The sequence below is a fragment of the Ambystoma mexicanum genome, chromosome 3q, assembly GCF_040938575.1.
Source record: "Ambystoma mexicanum isolate Mex_15411 chromosome 3q, UKY_AmexF1_1, whole genome shotgun sequence".
Classification (NCBI taxonomy): Eukaryota; Metazoa; Chordata; class Amphibia; order Caudata; family Ambystomatidae; genus Ambystoma; species Ambystoma mexicanum.
In genome coordinates this window covers 782,258,158-782,279,518 of record NC_090926.1, presented here as the reverse complement: position 1 = coordinate 782,279,518, position 21,361 = coordinate 782,258,158, and the positions used below count along the sequence as shown (strand labels likewise).

Sequence of the window (21,361 nt, the reverse complement as noted above, 5' to 3'; positions counted from 1 at the left end):
CTTTAAATGGAGCAAAGTGAAATGTGCCCAAGATCACACAGTTTAAGCTGTACTAAAAAGTCTTTGCAGAGTGTTCAAAAGAGGTGGGGGTGATTCAAGAAGTAAAGTTAGAAGGTCTGGAGCCAACCCAGTTGGAAAGCCAAGGATGTAAGGGTCGCCTTTAGCAATCCGTTGAAAGGGAGGCCAGGCAGGACACAGTACCTTAAAGAGAGAGGAAGCTCCAGCAGTGGCAGTTTTTCCTGGCAGTGGTTGGAGTTCATTGTTCTGACCAGGGGAAGAGAGGATCTCATCGAGGAGGAAACTTGGAGTCATTGCACTGCCCACGGATGAAACCAGCCGCAGAGTTCTCGATTAAAAAGTGCGTTACTTTTATTCGCGGTCAAAGTTGTGAAGCTTGGCTATCCGGCCGCCGGCGTGCTGGGCACGGGCGATTCGACCAAGAGACGTCTTTGGAAGCGAAAAGGGCGAACTGGTTGATCCTACCAGCTCAAAGGAAGAAGACTCTCCAGCAGAAGATCTTCTCTTGTCGTTGGGAAAGTGGTGAGTTTGTTGCAGCAGGGCTTCACCAGTGGTGTTGTCGTTGCAGATGGCTCAGCTTCTTCCCTTTCGGATTTCTTAGGTCCTGTGGCGACTTCTGAAGTTCCAGTAACACACATACAAAACAGATTATGCCCTATGGAGTAAAAAGGCTACCCCATAGCCCATGAACACACACTAAGTCAAAGACATACCTCAAATCAAGCCTAAGAGTGGGAGGAAAACAGTCTCACGCTTAGCAGGAGAAAAAACAACCCCCAGAAATCCAGCAAAGCTGTTGGGGGACTCACTAGGTTTGGGAAATTAGCCTTATAAGAGAATTCTCCCTAACACAGAGACTCCCCGTTTTCACTGGAAAGCTGTAAGTACCCAAAGGCAAAGTAATATGAGCTTAATCTCCATTGGGTTTGTAAATGTGCTTTCAAGACACACAACAAAATGTATTTTGTGATAATAATATCACTTACTTTTAGTCATTGTTTGATAGAGGTGTGCAGCCAGGGACGTCATTTCACCAAAATGCCTGGGGTAGCACATCACATGACCCTTAACATCTGATGACCTCACAGGAAGTGATATAATTTGACCCCACCCAGAAGTGACATCACAGGAAGCTATGGAACATGACATTTCACCATTCGATAAAACAGGAAGTGGCATCACATAGCATTGTTTCTAAGCACACTATGAAAAATATGGGTTACGCTATCACTGTAAAGTGATATACATTTCATACAAGAATGGATCACCATATGTATCGTTAATATCAGTGAGTATAGGCCCATATTAACAAATCACTGTGAATGCATGCAGATGCCCAAGGCCAAACAATAATGATGTGTTATTATATAGCACCTATGTTTAAGTGCTTCATATAGAACAAATATACATACAATATCACCCAACCTGTGTTGGTACTCATTTATCAACCTCAGCAGGATGAAAGGCTGCGTTGACCTTGCTGGGAGTCGAACCTGCAAATCGCACACACTTTGCAGCAGCCGGCACTCAACCCACAGAGCTATCTTACCAGCTATAGCTATCAGAAAACCAGCCACTCCAGAAACAGAGCCACATGCTGCTGGCCACAGCCCGAGTCTGTTTTTAAAAAAAAAACATTCAAAAAAACTTTTTTCGATTTTTATTTTTTAGGGGTAGCAAGGGAGACTACAGGGGTAGCAAGAGAGACCTCGGGGGTCGCAGTTGCGACCCCTAAATGACGTCCATGCGTGCAGCTAGTTAATAAAGAGAATTTCATTTAACTGTGCTGCTTATAACAAAGGGTGTTTTTTTAAAAAAAGTGTTTCTTTGGAGAGTGGGGTTATATATGCTGGGTGAGCAGCAGATTATAGTAAAATATTTTTTATTTTAAAACACTGTTCTATGTATAGTTATGCTATTCTGTTGAATTTGTTACTTTTGAGACCTAACCACGTCATTTTAAGTGTGCGCTCTTTCTAGCTGGTTATTTTGTTGGGAGTGGCTTGTTTTGGGCTTGTCTTGGAGGGACATGCAGCTTTTTTTTATTTTCTCGGACCTGGGGGCACAGCTGCTGTAAGCAGCAATGGCGGCGGAAGAATATATGGTGGTCGTGCTCGTGCTGGGAACCAAAATAAAAGTGGATAAATAGCACAAAAGGTAGGTGAGAGTGCACACGTTTGAGGGCACCCTTGTTTATGTCAGCGTGAGGGTTTTGCAACCTACGCTGGGGACTGCAGGGTCGGATCTCGTCTCTCTGGACGCAATGGCGGATCACGCCACAAACATGGAGGGGAGACGCGGGAAAAGGCATCCAAGCCAGCTGAGTAGCTCAGTCAGGCAGGCAGAGAAGGAAGGCTCTCACGGGCCTCTTCTGAGGCCTGGCGAACTGACTATAGCCGAGGAACGGAGCGTGAGGGAGGATTGAAATACCCGGACATTCAAGAATGTTGATTTAGGAGGCAGGTCGTGCTGCCTTTGTTGTTGGAAGTGTCCACGCGGCAAAGACAGCATCTGCAGGCGTGTATGTGAAACATGAAAGCGTGCCTGCTTTAGTGAGCAATTATTATTTCTGCCTAGTCAATTTCTCGTTTCCATTCCATGTTACACTATCTGTGATCGCCTCAGCGAGCCACTTACTTTGACCACTGCAAGCCACCTTTGCGGCTAGGACGGTGTACGTGGCCGTGTTTCGAAGTCCTGTTGCTGTGTGCATCTGGTATATCTTCCACTCGGCTTCCACTATTGTTTCTGGACAATATTAATTTTAAACGGCCGCATATTTTTACAAAATGTTGCATCCCAGTCCCTTCTCTTGCTGTTTTCACAGTTCTCAGTGTGCAGCACTTTTTTGTACACAGTGCTTTTTTTATTTTTGCTAAACAGAAGTTATTGCAGTGGAGTACATAGTAAGTAGGACACGTGTGGAGGGACCCACAGCATGTGGGTGTTTTTATTTCTTTATACTGGTTGACCTGCCACTATAAATGAGCTCATAAAGTAATAAAAATGCCTTAACTAATTGTACCTTCACCCATTCGATTTATAAGCTGTGCGTGTGTTTGCTGGCGTCTGTTCTTTTAGCTAAAGTCCTGTCAAAAGCATTGACAAAGCCAAATGTTTTGGCTCATGCATGTGTCCTTGGGGCTGAGTGTAGTGATGGGGGGGCGTCCTTGGGGCTGAGTGTTGTGAGGGGGCATCCTTGGGGCTGAATGTGGTGATGGGGGGGCATCCTTGGGGCCGAGTGTAGTGATGGGGCGTCCTTGGGGCCAAGTGTAGTGATGGGGCGCGTCCTTGGGACCAAGTGTTGTTAGGGGGCGTCCTTGGGACCAAGTGTTGTTAGGGGGCATCCTTGGGGCCGAGTGTAGTGATGGGGGTGTCCTTGGGCCGAGTGTAGTGATGGTGGGCATCCTTGGGGTACAGTGTAGTGATGGGGGCATCCTTGGGGCCAAGTGTAGCGAGGGGACAACCGTCCTTTGGGCTGGGTGGGGTGGTTGGGGGTGCACCTGAGTGTGGGGAAACAGACCTTGGGTATGGGGTTAAGGTGGTAAGTCCAAGGGTGGTTCTATTAAAGGGGAGTGAATTCTTTGACTAAGGGATAAGGGGGTGAGGGGAGACCTTGGGGTGATGGTTATGAGTGGGTAGAAGTGCTTGGTGTGGGGGATTAAGAGTTTGGTGTAAGTCTTTGGCGGGGACATGGGTTAAGTTCAGTGGAAATCTTTGGGATCTGAGGCATAAGAGCTGGGTGGAAGTCTTTGGAGCGGAGAGGGTTATACATGGGGAGGGTGTCTTTTGGGTTGCGGGTTAAGAGTTTGGAAGTATTGTGACAAGATTACGAGGGGGTTCATGGGTAGAACGGGTATAACAAAACGTGGGTGGTGAGGGAGTCTTGGGGTTAAGGGCACAGGAGTAGTTTGGGTGTGGATAGGGGCAGGAGTGCATTTGGGGATGTTTAAGGGCAGGAGAGACATGGGGGGCGTTAAGGTTTGGGGTGTCATTGGAGGGTAGGTGGGTTAATGCAGTCAAAGTCTTTTGAGAGAAGAGGCTGGGCAGAGGCTTTAGGGCAAGGAGGCCTAAGTGTGGGGAGTCCTTGAGGGGGAGGGCTAAGGGCGGGGGAAGTCCTTGATGGGGGGCAGTGGGTTAATGGAGGTTCTGGCGGTTAGGGGTGGGGTGCAGTTGGAGGACAAGAGGGATGAGGGCAATTTCAGGAAAAAGGGGGACAGTTAGAGAAGAATAGTGGAGGGTGGATGCAGAGTGTGGGTGATTGCTGGGTGCTGAGTGTGAGTGGTGGGTCTGAGTGTGGGGGGCCTACTGCTGTGTGTGTAGGGTGTGCTGTGTGAGGGTGAGGTGGTGCTGTGTTTGTGGGGACTGTGTGTTTGGGGGACTGGTGACGAGTGTGTGGAGATGTTTGAGGGGTCTGGGTGTGTCTCTGGGTAGGTCTGAATGTGTGGGAATGTAGGGGCGAGTGTGTGTGTGTGTGTGGGGTTGTTCCTTGGTGCTGTTTGTGCTGTTCAGGGGGGCCTGGAAGCTGAACGAATAGGCCTTCTCTGAGGTATTGTTGCAGTTTGCAAAGTCCATGCCTTAGTGTCTAAGTGGTGGGTGGGGGGGTCTCTGCATAAGGCCTGGGGTGGTCACTGGCTTGCCGGAGAGCATTTTTGGCTGAGTGTGAGGTGAAGGCACCCGACTTCTCTTTTCATGCGCGTCTCGTTGCAATTTAAGGAATGCAAAATCTCTTATTTTTCAAAACATTCAGTTATTGCATTATGAAATGCTCCCTTGCTGCCTGGGCTTATTCTAACCCCCTCTCCCCGGCCATTTTGCTACCTGCGTTCCGGTTGGGTCCCCTCCTCCCCCTTACTCCCACACATGGCTTTGTGTTCTCCCCTCTCTGACTCTCTTGCTCCATTGACCTGTATCCCTCCCCTTTGCGCCTGGGACTGGGTCTGCGTCTTAGCTGTTAGGAGAGATATTGCACAGTTGGGGGAGGAGGGGGCTGTTGAGAGAGAAGGGGCAGTTGGAGAGAAGGGGGTGGGGCAGTAGGAGGAGATGGGATGGTTCGGCAGTTGACGGAGAAGGGGCAATTGAAGAAGGAGGTGGTGGGGCAGTTGAGGAAGTTGGGCACTTGGAGAGAAGGGGCTGGGGCAATTGAATGGGGTTGGGGCATTTGAGTGAGAGGGGGTGGGATCTGTTGGAGGCGAAATCGGGCAGTTGAGGTAGAAGGGGCAGTTGTGGGTGAAGGGGCAGGGCAGTTGGGAGAGAAGACAGTAATGAAAGGAAATGGGGTGGGGAGCAATTGAGGGAGAAGGGACAATTGGGGGGAATGGAATGGAGCAGTTGAAGGGGCGGGGCAGTTAATGGAGTAACTGCAGTGAAGGGGGATGGGGTAGTTGGGAGAGACGTGGTGTGTGATAGAAGGGTGTATGAGTCCGATGGGAGAAGTGGGCAGTTAAAGGAAAAGGGGGAATTTTATGGAGAAGGGGTGGGGAGCAATTGAGGCCGAAGGGCCTGGGGGCAGTTGAAGGGGGGGGGCGGTTTCGGGCATTTGTGCAAAATGGGGAGAACAGGATGGGGGCAGATAGGGAGCAGAGGATGTGGCAGTTGGAGAAGTGGTGGGGCATTTGAAGGGAGAAGGTGTGTGGGGCAGTTTGGGGAGAAGGGTGGTGGGAGCAGGTAAGGGTTCTCCCTTACCTGCACCCACCACCCTTCTCCCCAAACATCAGTTGGAGAATGAGATGTGGGGCCAGTAGAGGGGGGAAAAGGCAGTAGGGTCCTGTGGGCAGTTGAGGGTGGAGCATTTGATGGATAAGGGGGTAGTTGGGGTGAATGGTGGCTGGGAGTAGTTGATGGAGGAGGAGGCAGTTGGAGAAGGGGGTGGTGCAGCTGTTGAGGGAGAAAGGGGCAGTTAGGGGGTGGTGGGGTAGTTGATGGAAAAGGATGCACTTGGAGAGGCTGTTAGGAGAGAAGGTGTGCAGTTGAGGGAGAGGGAGCAGGTAGGGGATGAATGAGGTGGGGCATTTCACAGTTAAGTGGCAAAGAGTGGATGGGAGTAGTTGACGGGGAAGGGGCTGGTGGGGCAGTCGAGGAGGAGAGGCCATTTGGGGGTGAAGGGAGATGGAGAGTATGTTGGGAGAGATGGTGCACAGTTTCAGTGTCTTTATATTTCAATTTGAACTTCCATCTTAGGTCAACTAGTGTGGAGTAAAACCGCTCAAATAAACAAGCCAATATGTAGTACACACACAGGCTTGAATGCTTTTATTGTTGCTGGGAATGAGTGCAGCACTTAAATATTTTCATACAGTTACTCATTCACCACACAAAGGGGGGGCCGCATGGTGCTAAAATACACATATACACTGATTTAAAACATTTTCTTGGCAAAGGAAATCTCTTTTAATGGTGTTACGAGCACAAGAAGATTGTCCTAGTGGCTTTTTCGGGGGATTGCTCATTCCTCAGGGCTGTCTGTCCTTAACAGGAAGGCACCAAAAAGCGGAAGTTTTACTTTGGTCTCGAGGGATTAGAATGTCTGATCACCGTTTTCAAAACTGAAGATTACTGTTTTTCTGAATCTGGGTCATTCAGTTCAAGAACTACAGCCATGAGATGGAGGTTCAAAGGGCCCCAAAGAAAAAGCAAGAGGCCAAGGCGACGACGAGAGAAAGGCACTCTGCATTGAACGTCCGGCTCTTTCTCAAGAAACTTTTCTTCAACTTCCTGGAAAACTGCTACAATCATCTAATATATATTGTGAAGGTGAGTTGGGCCTGTTGGGATTGGAGTACAATGAGCGTAATGGCAAGGGCAGGAACGGTGAGAGCGCACTGACACATGGGGGTTCACTCTTGCCAACTGAGACTAGCAAGACATAAGCGAAGAGCCCAATGTTGGAGCTCTGTTCCGCACTACACTGGTCACAGCACTGGCTATTCACCTCACAACTTGTCTCAGTGTGAACTAGCTGAAGCAGCAAGTTTGCTGCACCAGTTCTAAATCGAGTGGCTGAAGGCAGACCTGGTTAAGACATTTCTATTACACCAGTAGTGGGTTTACTACTCCAATTAAGTTATTAACGCTCAGAAGACTGCTTTGAAAAAAACACTGGCAGGCACTTTGAGTGCACCGTTTGATGGGATGGCTTGATTAATACAAGCTCAAAGAGTTCCCATGAGAAGGTATTTTGGGGCAAGCGCAGGATCTGGGTGTAAATGGCTATGGGGATTAGCATGGCCATGGCCAGTCAATAAGTGGGCAAATAACCAAACATCTGCATGCTTTGTGTCCCTCCTTTTATGACATTCCCCCCTAGGTGTACTCTATTCCAATAGTTTCAGTGACACCCGATAGCCCTCAACTGACTCTCTGGGCAGGGTCAGGGCGCCCATCCGACTTCCTGGCTGGTTCTCAGGTTCTCCTTCCTGTTACTCCCTGGGCTGGATCTCCACCTGACACCATTGCTCACTGGTAGGGGCAGTGGACCAAGTTGTAATTGTGTCTTCTCCCACTGTTACCGCAGTGTGATATCCTGCGCAATTTGCCTTATTGTTCTTGTCTACGCTGTTAGTTAGTCTGATGGCCAGAAAGTAGGTGCCTTTAACTTTTGTTTTTTGTTTTTTTTGTTTTTTTTTAAATTGTAGAACAGTTACAAGCCACGCAAAGACACAATCAGTTGGCAATACATCATTTGCAGGCATCACTGGCGGCGCTTACCAGGACCGATTCATTACCAGAATCGGTGGAGAAGTCGTTGGGAATGGAAACTGGATCATCCACACAACAGAAGGTGATATTCCCCTCATAACAGAACCGTTCCCAATTTAAAAACTGTAGTTAACTTACTTAATTTTGAGAGTACCTTTTCCGCATTGAATGGACACCATAAATAGATGGTGGCTGTTACGCGAGAGCTGTTGGTGTATCAATTCGCTACTGCATGAACAAATTCTATTCTAGACTAATAAATCATTTGTTTCTAATACATTTTAAAACCTGTCCCTCACATTCATTGCACATTGGCCATTCCTGGTTTCCAAGCAGAATAGGGGTAATTAAAGGCAGGGAGTGGGTATTATCTTTGGGGTGTTGTATATTTGTTAGTCCATTCGAGTATGTAACAAATCAGTGATGCATGGTTTTCAGGCAGGAGGCGTTGGGTCACCCATGTAAGCAAGGTGTGCTTTGGTATATCTAGGGTCATGTGTTTCCGGACCTTCTGGTTATGTTAATTAGCAAAGGGTTTAAAAGACTATTTCCCCACATCCACTTATGCTTTCTATTTCTAACTGTGTGATAGTTTCTAATTTAAAAGTCAAACTGTTGTATCTACACAATGAATCTGTCAATCTTGTTTCTGCATGATTGTCCTGTCTCCCATCCCCACCGACTCAGTGCCTGGCTCAACATCTCCTCAAAGACATATTAACCCCTTTGACCATTAAAGACCATAAATCTTCTGAATGCAGCCACAGAAAACCATGATTCATTTTCAGTTCAAATCTATCTTTTAAGCCTGTTTCAACCGTTGTGTACAAATGCATTTAAATGTAGTGACACATTTGTAGGTTGACATTTTAACATTTGTTAATCCTGTATTTATTCTACAATAAGTAATTTAACAATGCCTATTCTGATGTCCATTTATATTCATATATTCTTTCTTTTTTTTGTAGAATTTCTGAGATCCGTCTGCAAGGCTAACAGTTGGCCTACTATGGACAGCCAGGTGATGAGAAGGAAGCTTGCCACCAAAATCTGCAATGCCAGAAGAGGCCTAAAGAAGACACCGCCTTTCGAAATGCAGGATCGATGATTATTCGTTTGTATTTTTGCAAACTGATTTATTCTTATAGAATACAGCTATGCCTTTAAACTGCATTTGTTAAATAAAACATTTTTTGAACACTTTCTGAGCCTATGTTTGATTGAAGACATCTTATAGCCACAGCAATACTATAATAAAATATCAACAATGTATAGCTGCAGTATTTTACTATCATAATAATGTTGGCTGCTCTCAGTGATATTGGGTGAAGTGACTGGCGGCAGTCTGTCATGCAGGTAGACCTTTAACAGATTCTGTTTAGGTCACTGGAAGTGTGTGTTTCAATGCAGTGCTTTGTAATTTTGGGTGTGAGGCCCTGTTGGCTAGAGGTGAGAATTGAAATTAGGGAGTTTACAGGTTGGTTTGTGACATGGGAGGGGGCGGTTGTAGTTTTGTGCACTAAATCGGTGAACTTGGTTAACAACATTTGGGTGCTCTAGCAAAGATGGACAGTGACAGCTGCAAAATTCATTAGATTTATTTCCAGTAAACTATCCATAAGTCTAACGAGTCATTCTAAAGTAATGCCACCAATCTTACTCAAAAGGAATACATCCTTGGGTAATCAAACCCCTTTTCCTAAATGTTTTGGAAGCATCTTGAAATCTTTTAAACTCATCATGGAGTGGTCTGCAAGAATCATTCACAATTCAAAACCCATCCTAAAGTTCTCATGCAACCATCCTGAAGTAATCCCCACCCATCCTGAAGTTGTCATGGAGTCATCCTAGAGTAATCCAAAATCATCGTGGAGTAATCCCCACCCATCCTGAAGTTGTCATGGAGTCATCCAAGGGTAATCCGAAGTCATCCTGGAGTAATCCCAACTCATCCTGAAGTTGTCATGGAGTCATCCTGGAGTAATCCAAGATCATCACTGGAAGTAATCCAAACTCATCCTGTAGTAGTTTCTGTGATAACTCTAGAGTCATCATCTCATTACATATTTTGGCCTGTTGGAATACTTCGGATGATCTTCCTGAACTATGCATGGATGACTCTAGAATGGAGTCATCGGATGACTCCAGAATGATTCCAGGATGATCTTCCTTTTTGACTTGGGTAGAGGGGGGGTTCAAGGCCCCAGATTACAGGGCCATAATAATGGCTCTCACCTTCTGTTACCCCGTGTCAGTCTCTCCGCTGATCCTGTTTTTCTTATTTCTGCTGTCGGTTAGATCCTTATTTCTGCTGTCGGGTTAGAATGGACGGTCCACTTGACTCCCAAGCTGTGCGTGGCCGCCACCGCAGCTATCCGTGTCTGTGCCTCCTATCCTCGAGATCATCAGGGTCTGTATAAGTAGAGCACAGTCCTGTCATGTCCGTTCCATGTGCTGCAGGGTCTCGCTCCGTCGGTTCTCCTGCCTCGTCAATCGTTGATGTGAGGCACTGCTGTGGCTTCTCCTCGACCTGGCACCCTCATTCACTTAGGTGGGGGGATGACATCCGCACCTGCACAGTAGACCGAGATGAGAACTTCAGTCCGGGCAACTCAGTTGTTGTTCCGAGAGACGCTCACCGCTTTTTCTGTCCTCGCAAAAGGCGTCCTTACTTCACCTCCGTTCTCCCTCTATCCAGCCCTCTGCAGATCTGCACTACGTTCCATTACGGTGCTCCTGCGGCCATCTTGAGCCCGCTTCATAGTCACACTCGGTCTCCCCACCGTATCGTTTTCTGGGGCTAGCGGACCTCGTTCCTCTCAAGCTGGAGTGTCGTTCGTGGCCACTACTTCTCCCACGTCAGTCACCTTAATTTAGACTCATTCCATAGGGTTAAAATGTCAGATTTTCTGAAGGATTTTGGCCGGTGAGGCGGGAGCTCCACAAAACTAAGTGTGCATTGCACATCGGCTAGCCACATCCCCCGCCCCCAATAGCACACACTTAAATACAGGCTAGGGCACTGAATGGAACAGCTCGTCCAGACCTAGCCTGCGACGTTATTTCCCAACGTGTTCACTGTTTTGTTAATGGGTGCATTATAGCAACGAATAAATAAAATGAATACATTTGTGGTTTGTGCTCACTACTACATTAAGTCTGGCTTTATTTCGATTAGTTCATCGTTGGAAGGGCCATCCACACCTGGGATTCTTTCTACTCAAGTCATGTTCTTAATACCCCTCTGGCAGTAAATCATGAAATGATGTTCTGCTTTTTCACACGCATGAATTCTGTGCACCTCCTTGTGCTACCCCTCTACAATGAGCGTCTTAAACAGACGTTTCACACCTGTGCAGGTCTCTTTATGGTCTTTGATGATGTTCCAATGGCTGGCCTACTGCACAAACAAGCTGGTTCGCAATGTATGTGAGAATAAAAACCTCCTATTGTGTTTGTGAGTAAAACCACAGCTCCAAACGAAACCTAGAGGGAGATGCTTGAAAGCCTCGAAGTGCATGTGGCTCTCACGTCAAAGCAGTGCACATTTCAAGCAATTCCAACGGTGGCTGAAATGAGCTTGATTCTCTTGTGTGCTCCTTTCTAACGGTGTCAGTGCGCACTCCCCCGCTACACAATTCTAATTGTACTCAGGATGGAGTAGGCCACGGGTTACCCGTCAGATGAGTGCTCTGCAATGCTGGGCAAAGTGGAGATCCCTTAGTGCTGTTGCCATGCTGCCTGGCCATCATGTCTCAGAACACCTCCAGCAGTTGCCATACCATCGCATCCAACCATGGTTATGCCCAGCTTCACTACATCAGTAGCGGAGACTCTGAGGTGTCCGTTTCTACAATGCCCCAATAAACATGCACTGCCAATTTGCACAGTCCTTGAATTGGCAATGCACTCGCAGCAATTGGGCACAGTTTAATTGACCCATTGTAGCCTTAGGCGGTTTTGTGACCTATCTGGCAGTAGCTGCTTTCTTTTATACTCATGGTGCATAGATCAGTGCACTGTACAATTCATGTCAAGGCTGGGCTCAACATCTAACTTAGTATAAATCTCCCTCACCACTGAGTGCTCTTATATACACTGTCCAAACTTATTCCACTCCACCTTACTAGCATTGCGATGCTTCTCTATGTAGCTCATATACCTCAGAAATCACAGTGAATGATACCCAGCCCATATTATTTGGATTCTAATATCAATTTGACTTTAGCTCATCATTTCTCCTCCTTCCCTCCTATACCGCTGACACTCTGTCAGAAGACTATTCCAAACCCAGTTCTTGCTGTGATACAAAAAGCCTCAACACCACTAGGGCCCGCTTGAACACCTCAAGTCCATCATGCAATCGCACATCAACTACACTTAGTACCTACCTAGCACCAGTTGGTCTGGAGGGTACCTTCACAGTAAACCTAACTGTGTTTTACAGACATTTTCTCTCATGCTGCCTTATAATTATTGAAAAGTCTGTACCCAATTGATTGTGCTTATCCCATATATTATAAATGTAAATAGTCTTCAAATATTTCGGTAAATATTCAGCAAGTTCACAGCCACCGTCGTTTATTTCCACACCAAGTAAATTAAAAAGAAGTTCTAAAACATTAAACAAAACTTCTGCCCATTCACAGCCAGACCCGACACACGTTTCAACCACTGGTCCTTATCAAGACTAACAAATGTCATGAAACCCTAATCCATCTTGAACGCCACAGTAAAAACAATAAATGATACATACCATAATGACATCATTTAGTTGGAAGGGGAATAATGAGCAAGTAGATAGAGACACGAGAGAACGGTACATAATATGAGACAACAGAATATCGGCAGGGCAAGAAGAAATGAATAAATAAAAGACAGTTTCCAACTTTAAAAAGTAAATATTGCACAATGTACATTTAGGCAGTGCTCTGTAGATTAACAAAAAAAAACTATTCTACATATCGTACTCACGTTTCTGTGTCTCATGCGTCCCATGAGGTGGGCCTCAATCCCCAAGCACAATGTGTCTGCCCCTCATTAGCATTGAATATAAACTCCTTATTTACATTCCGATTAAAGCAAATCTGTGCATCTTCACTGTCCAATGAAGTATACACAGCACATTGTAGCTGTTAACAATAGTGTTACCCCTTGTTGCTCTATGCACACTAATTGGTGCTGTCAATATCATGCCGTCATGTTATATGTGCTTTTTATGAATTGTGTGTGTACTATTCTGTATATCAAATGTCTATGTTGAATTACAAACCATTGTCATGGTAATTATGACTCACCCAATTTTTAAATTATTGATTGCTTGCCAAAGTCTTGATATTCGATCCTGTCTGTCTTGCCTTTCTAGAAGTCACAAATAATAAAATGTGTTGACCATCATTACAAGTGTAAATTATACATCCATTTGTCTGTCATTAGGGGTGATTGGCTCACTGTAAGGAGTAAACTGATGATGAGCGTACCCCCTTCTTTTTCGATCTTTGTATTTTGTAGGTGGCTTCTTACAATGCCAGTGATTCTAGTGTTGTTTCTAGGTTAACTGATTCATTCTATAAAAAGATAGTCATTTAAGCCTCATGTCTTATTGTCCCGAAATTTAACAAGCCCAGAGTTGCTGAAAATCCCATGGTAATTGGACCCCACGGGGTTACCTGTATCCTGAAATGTAGATCTCTCAGTATATCCAAAGGGTGTCCTGTTAGGAATCACCAGCAATGGGCATGGTGGTCCGCGTGTAGTAGGGCCTGCCATTTTGGATTGTTGGTAAATACCGGCGCAATGAGGTCACGTGTTATCGGCGTGTAGCGTAATCACGTTGGAGTATGTGTACAGTGTTGACACTATCGCACCATCTCACCATTATGGCTTGTGGACATGATGACTAAACAGTTCTTGCAGTGTCGATTTGCCCATTCAATATAGATTGCTCACTATTACACCCCTGTAGGTTTCACGGTTACCCGTCATGACCCAAGGCTGTCATTATGCATCATTCTTGTGCAATCTGCAATGTTTTCTTTGCATATGACGTCCTTTTGCTGACAGGAATTCCATCAACAAAGCGTATCAGAATAAAGAGGGGGCGGGAAGGGTTTGAGAAGTGTGGGAAGGGGGGGGGGGCTGGTTGAGCTAAAACAATAAAAAAAGCAATGTGTTTTGTCGTTGGAGTTCCAAAGTAAAGTACTGTGCAGGAATTGCTGTTGGCAAAACGACATGGAACCGTGTTTTTGCCCACTGTCAGGTGTACATGTCTGGTGTTGTGCAAGCAGGTGCTATGCAATGGTGGGGAGGAAGAGAAGGGTTGAGACAGACAACTAGAAAGGGGCACAACGAGCGAAACAAGAAAAGTGAGGTACACAAAGCGAGTAAAATGGATGCACAAATGGAGAAGGACACACTGTGGGAATAATAGAAGTGGGTTGGGTAGAGCTGTTGGCCCAAGCACGAGAGAAATTGCTGGACACTGCCACGGCCGAGACCTCGCCCACTGGTGAGTGACTACCTGCACTTCTTTCTTTCCATTTTGTTCCCATAGGCAATGCATCTCAATGAGGTTTTATGTCTATCATAGGACAACTCTTGGTATGTGCATTCAAACCTCTGTTTCTGGACGTACAGGGCCATTAAGGATTTCTTTAGCTAGCAAAAGGCATATATTAGAGCAATAACCATTTATAGAAGGAATTATTGCAAACCATTATTATTTAAATGGAAGTGTATTGAAATATGCGATTATTGATACTCGGTTAAATGTATACACAGCTTTATGTTCGTGGGGCAAAAGTAGCCCCTTATTTATTACTCCTCCTAAAGATGGAGTATGCAGGGACCAAGTCACAAAGACATTAGCAGGAGTAACTCTGAAATCACTCCTGGAAAGGAACTATTCAATTCATACAGAAGTTATAAGTAGTAACTTTGACTTACTCCAGACGTACTCTTTTTTTTCCATGAGTTAGTCAGGAGTAACTCAGAGTTACTACACTGAGTATCTTTGTGAATCAGCTCCTTGGATCCTTAAGTGCCATGTCTCACTTTCAAAGGTCTCTGTGGTGCTGTGCATGCCACCACCGCGTCTAATGCTGATCTCCCTTCCATCAGGTAGGCGGCCTGGGTTCCTACATGTCACTTGTGGATCTCTGCACATGCAGGTGGTAGAGGGCCTGCTCTCTTCCCCCATGTACCACCCTCGCATTCATGCATGTGTAGATGTGTAGTGCCACCAACATACTATCAGGGGCAGACAGGGAAGGGGGGCAGGGATGCAATCCCCCCACCCCCACTATTCGGTTGGCTGTGCTGTTGCTGAAAGGGCCAGAGCTGCAATATGTCAAAATACATTGAAAATGACAAAATACTTCAGAATCGAGGTTGCTTCTAAAAGGAGTTTAATAGCACTCCGATTAGCACCTCTGGATGTTACCATATGGTGGTTAGGGAAATAGATGTTGGATTGCGGTACTCACGTTTGGGCACAGTTAAAAAACATGCACAGAAAGATTTAACATTCAGGTATTCATAATTTGTAAACTACTAACTAAGGGGTCGTTTAGAGTTGGGTGGATATTTTAATCAAATATCAATGGAGAAAGTTACAATCTCCACCAGTGGAATTTCTGAAAATCCGCCCAATTCAGAGTTTACTATCAGGGCTGGTTGTATTTCTGGAATACCGCCAGAGGCATTTCAGAAAAACCACCTTTGCCGGTGGTAACATAAAAAGTTATTTAAAAAAAGAAATCCTTATTATTTTCATCTTCCATGTGAAGTTGGAAATGGATTATATACTGTGGTGGCTCTTACCAATAATGTACAATGTTGACCATTTCTTGCGCTAGTGGTAGGGAGGTTTGACATCAATGACACCCACATTTTCACTGTCTTGACATGGCCCTTTAAAAACGTTTTTCACTGTATCTGTGCTTTCCTTCTGTACAGTAATAAAAAGGTTTGAAACCATTTGGGCCAATTTGGATTTTTTTACCTCCACCTCTAAGGAGGAGATAACAATGGGTGGATTGTCTACAGAAAGACGGCCCAAAATACTGCTGCTGGTCTTCCCACGGAATACTGCTGGTGATATCTGATCAATCCCTGAATCGGATGGATGGCAAAATCTGCGGATTAAGTTAGATAAGTCACATGAACACGTATACACCCTTTCACCTATATTTGACACAGTCACAAATACACTCAAACATATTACCACAGAAACAGAAAAATAAACACAAACACACAGAGACACGCACACACCCCATCTCTGAAAACACATAAATATAATAGAACGCTCTTGCTCCCTCATCACCCGATCCCTGGCGGACTCCCCTCACAGTACCATCTGCTTCCATGAATTGAAATATGCAGCCGACTTTCCAAGAAAGTACAACTTGAGGGCACAGGAGTTATTCACTCTTCATTGCCCAAGTGCAGACCTCATAGGCTGACTGGCAAATCGAGGTGGTCTGCTGTCTACATGAGCACCAAGGCAATGTATGGGGGTGAGTGACGAGGAATTGGTGACTGAGCAATGTGGGGAAGGGAAAAGGGTGAGGGCAAGGTGAGGTAAGTGGATTGAGTCAAGGGTTAAAGAATGGAGTCAGTTTCAACTACTACACTTCAAATATCGACATCAAACATACAACACCAGCGGCCCTTTGCAGATTTTAGCCAGACATCTCAGACGAGTGCAAACGGTGTGCATATGCCCCAGCCACCTTTTTACATCTGGCCTGGCAGTACCCTTCAGTTGCAATCATATGGGAGGAAGTCTTTCAAGTACTATGTGAGATCTTTGGGGAACCTTTGGAAATGTCACATTTGGTGGCACTAATGAGCTACACAAAGGCACTATCAGGGCACCTTAGACGTTTGACGGGGCCGCAGCTGGCTCTGGCTAAGGGATGGGTGGCAATGCCGTGGGGAAAGGGACCCCCACCTATGAAAGGAGGCTGGTTGTAGGATATAGTGTATTGTAATAGAATGGAAATGGATTCGAGAGATACAGCACCTGCAAGTGAAAGACCCAGAGACATACAGGGCCCGTACAAAAACGACTTGCTCTCAGGCTCACGGACCCCCGCTGACCATTCGCATAGCGAACCAGAGACTGTATGACCTGGTAGGGAGCCCTGAAGCGGAGGTTGTATTTTTTTCTTAATTGTGATTGTGCTATGGGGCTGGATACTGGCACAATTTGTATTGTCCTACATTTTTCGTGAATGCTGTTTTCTTGTTATAAAATAATAAAGAGGGAAAAAAGAATAGAGCAAAGGGGTAAACAGAGGTCTGAAAGTTGATTGTGAAGAAGGGGTTAACGGAGCATCAACGATGTGGTGCAAGGGAAGGACACTGGCGGGTGATGGGTACAGACAATAGAGTACATGAAACAGAGGTACAATTCTGGAAAGGTACGTCAAGAGGTTAATTGACTATTGTTGATGTCAAGCTCCAAAGCAGGTGAGAGTATCGACACTCTTCCCCTGAACCACAGAAGCCGAATAGATGAGCCCTCCCACCGTGGTTGGCACAGGCACCAGGATTTTGGATTAACAGGTAGCCACGTGGCAGCCAATGAGGTGAAAGGGATTAGGGAGAGGCTGTGGATACGGACGGGGAGATGAGGAAAACCGGAAAGAGGGTAAGGATACCGTAATTGGATAGGTTTGGGGGAAATTAGGAAAAAGTAAAATCCACATATACAAACAATCCTGACCTACTCACACCTGAACCTAGAACCCTAACCTGAAGACTCCTGCCTAGGCCTACAACCCTTCTACTGTGATTGTGAAACACATAACATGGAACGTAATGCGACAAGGAAGCACTTATTGACACTGTAGAAAGCAGTATGGCACGTACAAGGGCTTTCCCCCATATGAAATAACCAACACATGGCCTGTTGGGCAAGCAGAAGCAAACATAGGTTGCATTCAAGGGTTCCTCATAATGCAACCTTTGAGTACCTGACCCCCTCCTTATCCTGTAATGTTTTATATTCAAGCTAACACACAGTTCCCCACTCATAGAGAGACATTCTGCGCTCTTCCGCAGCTTCGTAACTTCCTTTGGATAAACAATAACAATGCTTCTCCAGCATGGGGTCTGGCATGGATTCACATGCTCATGAATATTCCCCGTCGTCAGGCTGGGAATCCTCGGTAAAGAAAAAACCAGTATCAGTTTCGTTTCTGATCTGTCTTTCGTAGTAATAACCAATCACTGGTCTCTGCGTCATACTGACCACAGCCAATGACTGCCCTCTACCTAAGCACCGCCTCTGGCAGCCATCTTCAGATTTTTACCGCACGTTCATGTGTTGGGATCCTCGTGCTATTGCTCTCGAGCGTTAGTGCTATTTTTTCGCGTTTTTTCACAAAAACTCGATTTCTTTCGGTCAAAAGAGCCTCAAGCTCCACCGATCCTACATCCGATCAACGGGGACCCGTGTCGGATTCGTCTGCGCCCCTCAAGGGTGAAGATTTCGTCGAGCTACACTTCGGAGGACTCCAGAAGCTTCTCAGGCCCGGTCTCGGAGATGGCCCAGGAGAAGGGAAGCTCGACGCCCGGAAAGCTGTTCAGGGTCTGCCCTGGATGCCAGCTGCAGAACGTCTTTAAGGAGGACGAACACTCTTTCTGCCTTTACTGCCTTCATGAGGACAAGACGCACGTGGAGAAGGACTGTGCGTTTTGCGGCAACATGTCGGAACGGACCATGAAGGACCGCCATCAACGTCTCGCCAACTGGCTGGAGGGTAAGAGCCCGTCTGGCGAGAAGAAGAAGAAACCCGAGTGGTCTTCTAAGACCTTTGAGGGCGCCCCGGCGACGGGGGCCCAACATAAGGCTAAGCACCGCGAGTCCGCTGGCACCGGGAGCGCCGAACGGTCGGGCTCTACGGGCGCCAGGCAGGGCGCACCCTCCCCGGCACCATCAACCACGAGCCAACGCTCTGGGTCGGGTAAGAGGAAGGCCGAGCACCCGGCGAAACTCCTGGAGAGGCCCCGGTCGAGCTCTAAGGCAGAGGAGGAGCGTGGCAGTGCCCCCTCCCTCAAGGATAAGGCGGTGAGCGCACCTAAGGTGGTGAAGGCCTTGATCCATCCGACCAAGCCCTCTATCGAAACGGTCGCGGCGGCCCTGGCTCAGCCTGTGGAGGCTGCGCCAGTGGTGGCGACCTCGGGGCCCAGAATCTCCCTGCCTCCTCGGAGGGAGTCTTCTTTTGTGCCCATCGATAGGACCCCCGTGAAACCCCCCGTGGGGAAGAAGAAGGGGGGGCAGGGCGTCGTCGTAGATTCGGCCTCAACCTCAGAAGAGGAGCTGATCGAGGTCTTAAGCCACGGCCGAGGCGTGGAAGAAGGCCAGCCCGTCGGAATGGACCCCGACGCAGGTGACGACGACGACGACATCGTCGAGGATACCGACGGGGCCCCTGCTCGCCCGTCGGATTCCCCTCTGCCAGCGCCGCAAGACAACTCGGCGGCCATTTTGTTGGCCATACAGTCCTTATGCTCCGAGATAAGGACGAGACTACCGTTACCGACGGAAGAACCTTTCCCGTCGGGGGATCCAGAACCGGGACCTTCTGGTGTTCCCCCTACCAAGAAAAGAAGGATCCATCCACCACCTCCTTTTCAACCGTCGCGCCCCGTCCAGCCCTCTCCCCCGTCCACCCGAGGGGATGATACGGGGACTGACACGGCAGCGACGGGTACGGACGACGAGGCATACGACGAGGATATTCCGTCGTCGCCTCCCGCCAGGGCTTCTCCGCCCGACGAGATCGGATCTTTCCACTCCATGATCTCCAGGGCTTCCGAGCTTTTCCAACTCTGCCCTGAGGAGAAGAAAAAGGAAGGCTTCCTTTATCAGCGGCGCGAGGCCAAGAGGAAGACGGTCCTCGCAGTGCCTCTGTTGGACGACATTTGGGATGAGGGCCTTTTCCCTCCTCAAGAACCCTTCCACGACGCCAGCTAGAAGAGACCGGTACGAGAAGAAGTACCGGGTCCCGGACACGGCCCCCCTGTGCCTCCGGGCACAGCCTACCCCGGATTCCGTCGTCTCCGCGGCAGCCAGGAAGAAAGCGGGGGGGGGGTGCGGCCTCCACATAGACTTCCCCACCGGACGGCGAGGGAAAGAAATTGGATGCTATGGGACGTAGAGTCATCTCGTCGGCAGCGACGACGATTAAAGCGGCCAACGCCTTGGCTATCGTGGCTCGCTACGACAGGGAGCTCTGGTACAAGATAGCTCCCCTGCTGGATTTTCTGCCGGACGACAAGAGGGCGGAGGCCCTGGAGATCCTGCAGGAAGGTGAGGTGGCCTCGGACCACGCCATCACCGTGGCGACGGACATCGCCGACACTGGGTTCCGCCAGCTGGGCAACGGCGTTTGCCTTCGACGTCGTGGATGGCTCAAAGCTACGGATTTCCGGCAGGACGTCCAGACCAGAGTCCTGGACATGCCCTTCGACGGGAACAACCTGTTTGGGAAGACAGTGGACGATTCCCTTCAGGCCATCAAGGCGGATACTGAGACGGCCCGGGCCCTCGGAGTTCTGCAGCAGCGTCGGACGCCCTTTCGGAGCAGCGGAGGCAAGGGCGCCTCCAGAGGTTCCGGCGGCGGTTTCGCTTCCTACCGTCAAGCGGCCCGCTCGTCGTCGCAAGAGGCCTACAGAGGACGAGGCAAGTCTAGCGGACCCCGCCGTCGTCGCCCAGGAGGTCAAGGCGGCAAGGCCGCGTCCAAGCAGGATTGAACCGGCTGTGGGGTCGGGCCCCCACCGGAGCACCCCGGTGGGAGGCCGGCTGGCGGGCTTCATCAGCGTGTGGGAGTCCATCTCCACCGACCGTTGGGTTCTGGACGCCCTGGCCCGGGGCCACGCGCTCGAGTTTCAAAGAAGGTGCCCGCGTGTCCCCCCCGTGGCCAGGAAAGAACTTCACGTCCCTCAACTTCTCCTGGAGGTAAAGGCGATGCTCAGAAAGGGCGCCATCGAAATCGTCCCAAAGAGGCTTCGGGGCTCCGGAGTTTACTCGAGATACTTCCTCGTGAAGAAGAAGACGGGAGGATGGCGCCCCATCCTAGACCTCCGACGTCTGAACAAGTTCATCAAGGCGCAGAAGTTCCGGATGGTCACCTAGGGGATCCACGTCTACCCCTACCTGGACGACTAGCTCATCCGCGCCAAGACGAGGGAACTCGCCGTGGTTCACACGGCAAGGACCGTCCAACTCCTCACGGACCTGGGATTCTTCGTGAACTACGCCAAATCCCACCTGGTGCCCGCGCAAGTCGCACTGTTTCTCGGAGCGAGGCTCGACACAGTGTCCGTTCTGGCCTCCCCGTCGGAGGAGAGGACCAGGACCATCTTGGGCAAGGTGCAACGGATGTTGGTGGCAGACGCGGCCAAAGTGAGGTCCATCAAGTCCCTCCTCGGGATGATGTCTTCCTGCATCTACCTCATTCCCATGTGCAGGCTCCGGATGCGCCCGTTGCAAGAATTCCTGGATGCGCGCTGGATCCAGACGACGGGCAGCTTCGAGGAAAGGATCAAGCTCGACGAGAACTTCCGACGAGCGATACGGTGGTGGGGCACCCGCGCGCATCTGACGGCGGGCATGGACTTCCAGACCCCAGCC

At 48.3% G+C, this 21,361-nt stretch overlaps 1 protein-coding gene across 3 annotated transcripts in view; it reads left to right on the top strand.

The window, feature by feature from the left end:
* Nucleotides 1–8,919, top strand: part of LOC138582988 (monocarboxylate transporter 6-like) — an 863,635-nt gene extending 854,716 nt beyond the window's left edge. For all 3 annotated transcript variants that reach the window (XM_069654831.1, XM_069654832.1, XM_069654830.1), the window contains 3 exons: nucleotides 6,601–6,771; nucleotides 7,653–7,798; nucleotides 8,685–8,919. The gene's annotated coding sequence lies outside the window, so the exon portion shown is untranslated. The remainder of the gene's footprint in view (nucleotides 1–6,600; nucleotides 6,772–7,652; nucleotides 7,799–8,684) is intronic.
* The last annotated feature ends 12,442 nt before the right edge of the window (nucleotides 8,920–21,361 follow it).